Source organism: Choloepus didactylus, chromosome 16, assembly GCF_015220235.1.
Source record: "Choloepus didactylus isolate mChoDid1 chromosome 16, mChoDid1.pri, whole genome shotgun sequence".
Taxonomy (NCBI): Eukaryota; Metazoa; Chordata; class Mammalia; order Pilosa; family Megalonychidae; genus Choloepus; species Choloepus didactylus.
In genome coordinates this window covers 33407729-33413728 of record NC_051322.1, presented here as the reverse complement: position 1 = coordinate 33413728, position 6000 = coordinate 33407729, and positions in this window count along the sequence as shown.

The window sequence follows — 6000 nt, the reverse complement described above, 5'->3', positions numbered from 1 at the left end:
AGTTCTTAATTCAGCACAGAGTAGTGGCTTTTCATAATGATTACTTTAGGTAACTTGAATTCATTACTTCTAAATTATATGTATATTAGGCCTGGTGTATGGAAATAAAGGGCCTTTTGCAGAAAGGTATTTCCAGTTCTCAGTCTTTATCCAAAACCAACCCCCTTTCCATCCTTCCTCCTGAAGCTGCAACACTGTTTCAAAGCCCAAATGAAGACTGGAGGCAAATTACATTTAGAAAGCACCAGCTCTTCTCCCCCAGTCCTATGTGATGGTTACGGGCTCAAATCTGGGAGCCCCAGGGCTATTACCTGATCTCCCAAGCTTACCCTGCTGCCCTTCTGACTTGGAGATCCAATGCCTAGAAATGTTACTGAGTCAAAACGCTTTCTGCCCCTCACATTCTCCTGTCTAGGACTGGGCTTACTTCTTACCACCCTACTTAATTCGCTGGTTTTTTTCCAGGCCAGAACCTGCCCATATATACCAACTAAGCAGCAAGGCCCCTTCTCTTGATAATGATGATTGCCAACCCCCCCTCCCCACCACGGCTGAGTTCTAGCCCCTTGTTGGATCTTGGCTACCCACCCAGCACATCTTTGCCTGCATCAACCCCAGAACCTGTGAGTTCTTTTGTATAGTGTACCGTTCCAACCCAGCTCCTGTCCTTCTCTGAGTTGCAGATGACATTCAGGTTCAGTCCCTTGCCTCACCCTCACCTGTTTCTGTTGCAGTAGGGGAGATGAGAGATGTTATGGTGCTCAGCTGCGAAGTGAGGTCAAGAGATTGAACAGAAAAGCATTGCCAGGACAGTATGTAGAACTTGGTTTGAGGCTTGACTCTGCAGCTAACTAGTCTTCATAGCTGTTGACCTGACTTACCTAAATCAAAGTGCAAATAAGATCATAAAATGAAAAAAGCAGCATAAACATGGATTGGAAAACTGTCATATAAAGAGGAAGTTGTGTTATTGTTGACTGATCAGACTCCTCCCCACACACACACCGAACAGAGAAAAGGGTTTTGTGATCAGCTAAGATCAATAGGAAACCTAAAATACTAGTTTTTTTTTAATTAGAAATTTATTTCTAACATAAAAAAAAATTTGGAGATGGGAAGTCCTATCTGCAATGGTAATTTAGTAGTTATCAGTTACCCAGGATTTTATTATCTTTCTGTGCCATACTAGCATCTGGCTTCTGGCTTCAAAGGTACGTCATGACTGAACATGGCTGCTAGGGCTCCATCCACATTTCAGACAGCAGAAAAGAGGAAAGGGAAAAAAGGACATTTCCTAAGTCAAATTCTTTTGAAATGATCTTCCTAAGAAGTTCCATATATTTCCACCTACACATTGTACTGGCCAGAACATAGTCACATGGCCACATCTAACTGAAAGTAAGCATGGGAAATGTAGTGTTTTAGTTGGGTGTGTTACCACCTAAGAAGGGATATTTTTGGATGGTAACTAGCAACAGATGGTCATTTGAAACCAAATGAAATGTCAACGATCTTTGAGAGGGTATCAAGTGATAATTAGTGGAATGACCTGCTCTTGTGATTGGCTAAATTATATAAATGAGGAAATTCATTCATTCCTTCAATGAAATTTTTTCTTGGCTACTGCATGCCAGCAACTGTGCTAAATCAAGGGAGATGGTAGTGAGCTGAAACAAACACCCCCTCTCCTCCTGGAGTTTACAGTGCACATCTCTCCCACACGTGGGAGTATAATTACAACCTGGGGTTTGGGTTGTCTAGAGGAACTCTATGAGATGGTCAGACTTTGGGGACTCAGCCTTGAAGAGAGAAATGGAGCTCTCCTCATTTGGTGTGGATGCTGCTGGAAGTTTCCCATTAAATGATGTAGTCACACATCCTTACCACGCTAATGGTGTTCCTCTCCTCTGACCTTCCTCACTGCCGACCAAGGCTGTCTTAACTCTTACTTTTAAGTGAAAAAGATCCTACCTCTTCAGCATTTCCCCTGTAGCTAAAAGAGAGTTCTCCCTCCATTTGCCACAGAGCTGAGGCTATGCTCATTGATCAACCTAAGGAAATTGGGGTGTGATGTCCCACTCTCCTTGCCTGTGGCAAATGGATGAGCAATTACTCTGTCATTTTGAGGATCAAAAGCCTGTTTGAAATACCTGGTGTGTCTCGACAGGAAATGTTTCATTGGTTGAGCTGGAATTTTTTTATTTTCTTTGATTTGCTAAGATTTGCTTTAGATTTGCTTTGATTTTCTATGGTCTTTTTTTGATCTTATAATTTAATTTGAAATTAAAATAGAGCATTTCCTGTGTATAGCCTGTATGCTTCATTAGGCAACATTTGGGTTGACCATGGATTTTGCCATGATACAATAGTAGGAAAAAAAAAAAAAAGCACAGCGTTTTTCTGCTGTCATTTTGCAAAGCCAGTAATTTTTATTTGTCCTTCTGGAAAGTGGCTTTATTTTTAGCCCCTTGTAGCTCTTTAGATGGATATCATGTCTGCTTCCACAAGGTAAGCTCAGATAACCTAATCACATGCAGTTTTAGGGAGAATTTTTTGTTGCTGTTCCAAATTAGAAGCATCAAGCCCTAATAGGAAAATATGTGGGGTAAATGGATACATTTCCTTATCATATGTTGGATTTCCATGACCCCTTTTGCCCAAAAGTTCTGGTTTTTTGGCATGTAACTTTATGTTTGCATTGAAGGATTATTAAGTTCTAGTACTTGTGAGAAATAAAGCGTCTGTCCAATAAAATACTTTGAGAAATGGAGAGACTCTGAGGACATGGGGATAAGAACAACAGGAGCACCCTAGCATCCAGAAAGTGATGTACAGCTGAGCTTCATGGAGCCTGGGATTTAGGTGGAGAACCAGAAGGTAACAAGGTAATTTTAGTGCTCTCAGCACCGGAAGTCAAAGGGTCTTGCACACTGAGGTTGGCCACTAACTCAATTCAGCGCTATGCCACGGTTAATAACTCCGGGGCCCTCCAGACATACTTCTTAATTTATCTGATTCCAGTTTCCCCTTTGCTACAAAATCATTTACTGATATTTTAGCACTAGTAACCAATACATCTGAAGTTGCTATTGAAAAGAAAAGAATGACATTTCAGACGGGTTTAGACTGCCAGTTAGTGCAACTGCAGGACAAAGACCTTAAATTCACCTGCAAATCTGCTAGTTACTTCTTCCTCTGGAACCCCAAGATGAGCTGCTGTTCTCTCAGAACTGGTCTGGTTCCAGAGCTTGCACTGGGTTCTAGTGAAAATGACCTCTGCTGCCACCTGCTGGTTGGTCATGAAGCCAGGATCATGCCTTCCTCTGATACCATTGGCTTAAAGTACAACGTTAAGGAGACTGGACATCCTTCCCTATGTGTAATTTAAAGCTTACACTGAAGAAAATAGTCCATCAGCTTGACTGCACGGCTAACCCCCTAGGCACAGCTGCTGCTTTCAGCAACGCATGCCATGTGCAAGGGAATGCTTGAGAGTCCCATCCACGCCCCAGACCCAGGGACCTCCTGGAAGAACAGCTCAACAAGAACATTCTGCCCACTGCGGGCAGTCACAGCATCTTCATATTACTTTCTTCTAGTGGTCGCAGGGAACCCATCCTCAGACTCCTGGCCTCCTGTGACTCGGCTTCCCTCCCTTCAGGGCCTAGGAAAAAAATCACGAGTGTCCCTCCTTTGGTTTCACAAGAGGCAGCTAAAGATAAAAAAGTTTATCTCAAAGATAATTTGTGAAGCTTTTTTGAACAGTTCATAATAAAGCTGGTGGCGGGAAAGTATCAAATATCACGATGACACATTTTAAACCTCTTTTGAAATCTATCAAGGAATGCCGATGATGAGGTGGCTTCTAGCTAGGAAAGTTTTTGGCAACCTCAGCTTGGGAGGTCATCTGTGATGGACTTCTGTGCAACCTAGCACTGCCTTAGAAATAGTGGCACCAAAGCGGTCACCACGTAGGTCCTTCTATCTCTCTCATCAGAAAGGCATAATTTTTAGCATAAAATTATCTCACAGACTTTTATTCATCATCAATTTAGGAGGAAAGAATATTATCAACTCCATCACCAAAGATGTCAGAAGACCTAGCAGGATTTTAGAACATCCCCTCACTCCCACAAAGATTCTACTATGATGTTGAGGTCTCCAGCTGATGATGCTGGCCAAAGGAGGCTAATCTAGCTTTTCATAATAATTTTTGAAGGGATTCAGTTTTCAAAAATAATTTATTCAAATATTTTATGCCAAAATAATTCTAAAAAGCATTCGTTTCTATTGGTCACCCCCAAGCAAATGTACATGTAACTACATGAACGCAACTATTACTTCATAGTTTTTTTTATTATAGACTTTTTTATCCACATGAATGTTAAAGAAACTACAACAGAGTTATATACCATTTTTGATAACATGATTATATTCTTAATTACACTCAATATTAAACTGTAAAATATTTCCAGAGGAATACAATCTTCATTCACATAGCAGGCAAAGTACCAGAGGGGAAGGGGCCATTTATATGTCTGTCCAGTTTGCTATGAAAAGCAGATTTGTATGGCTGATGCTGTCCCACCTGTCGAAATGTGATTCCCACTCCTAGGACAAGTCTTGTGTTTTCTTGCCACCAAGAGTCACTTCTTCAAAAATAAAAGACAGTCTTGTAGATACGCCCTCTCCTTGTTTGCACCACTGTAATCACCTGGGACTGTCCGTGGATCTCCTGCCCCAGTTGACTAACAGTACTTCCACACTCTGGGTTCAGTTGGTCTTCTAAAAACACAAAGACTCAAACTTTGGTTCCACCAAAAGATGTGACAAGCATTGACTGCTCTGAGTGGCTCCCCCTCCCCCCACTAATAAATGGCTGCTAAAGTCTATTTTCCATGGTTGTCCATGAGGCTTTGAGGTCACTTGTCCTTGGGTTCTCCTGAACCTGATTTTCTATTTGTTTCCCAAGCCCTTTCAATTCGCAGTCTTTATGCGGGTCAGAAGTGCTCAGTGGCAGGCTGTACTTTACAAGAGAGCAAGTGTACGGGGTTCTGTGCACCTGGGAGAAGACAAAAGCACAGAATAACAATCTGAGCATGGATATAATTGGATAATATAAAAACATTTAAAATAATACCTAGTATGCACTTAAGACAGTTTTAGTACAGTTTGGATAAGCTTTTTAAAAAAGTGATCATGACAGATAGCATCTTCTTTTTTTACTTATGCTTGTGTTATCTTAGGTTATGCGTATCTGCAGACATTGAAACAAATGAGAACATTAAATCAGAATGTGCTGGTTGGCTATACCTTTCTTACGTTTGGCTGCTTTCTCGGAAAATCCTGTTTGATGTTGGGCAGACACTGTGGTGAAAGGGGAGACAGAATTTCATGCTCTTGGGCCCTGTTGGCTGTGACTGAATGGCCCAATTTACATCTATTTTCCTTGTCCTGGAATGTCAGGGTCACAGTAAATGTATGATTGAAGATTTTCTGATTCAAAATTGAAGAAACCCTCAGATTGTTTATTAACTGCACATTTATAACTGATAATCGAAGATGTGACTAAGGCTATGATTTGGGGTTACATATCACAGAAGACAAGATGGAATGTGGGCTGCACAGCCAGATGGGCTGGCTCAAATCCTTGTCCTTCCTGCCACTGACCAGCTGCGAGACCACAGACACTGGACTCATATTTCTGCACCTATAGAAACAGCAGTACTCACCTCAATGGGTTGTTCTGAAGACTAAGTAAGAAAGTCAGCATAAAATGCTTAGAACAGCAGGGGCACATGTGCTTACAAACATCAGCTGTGATTTTCATTGGAGACTCTTGAGAGAGTCTGAGCCTCTTAAATCTGACTGAAAATGAGAGAAACGGATCGACTATTCCCCCTCTTTTTCTTTGATCTATACAAATTGAAGACACACAGTGCATACTTACAACCCCATGACAGACTTTTGAGACTTTTTCTTGTTATTATTTTTATAGAA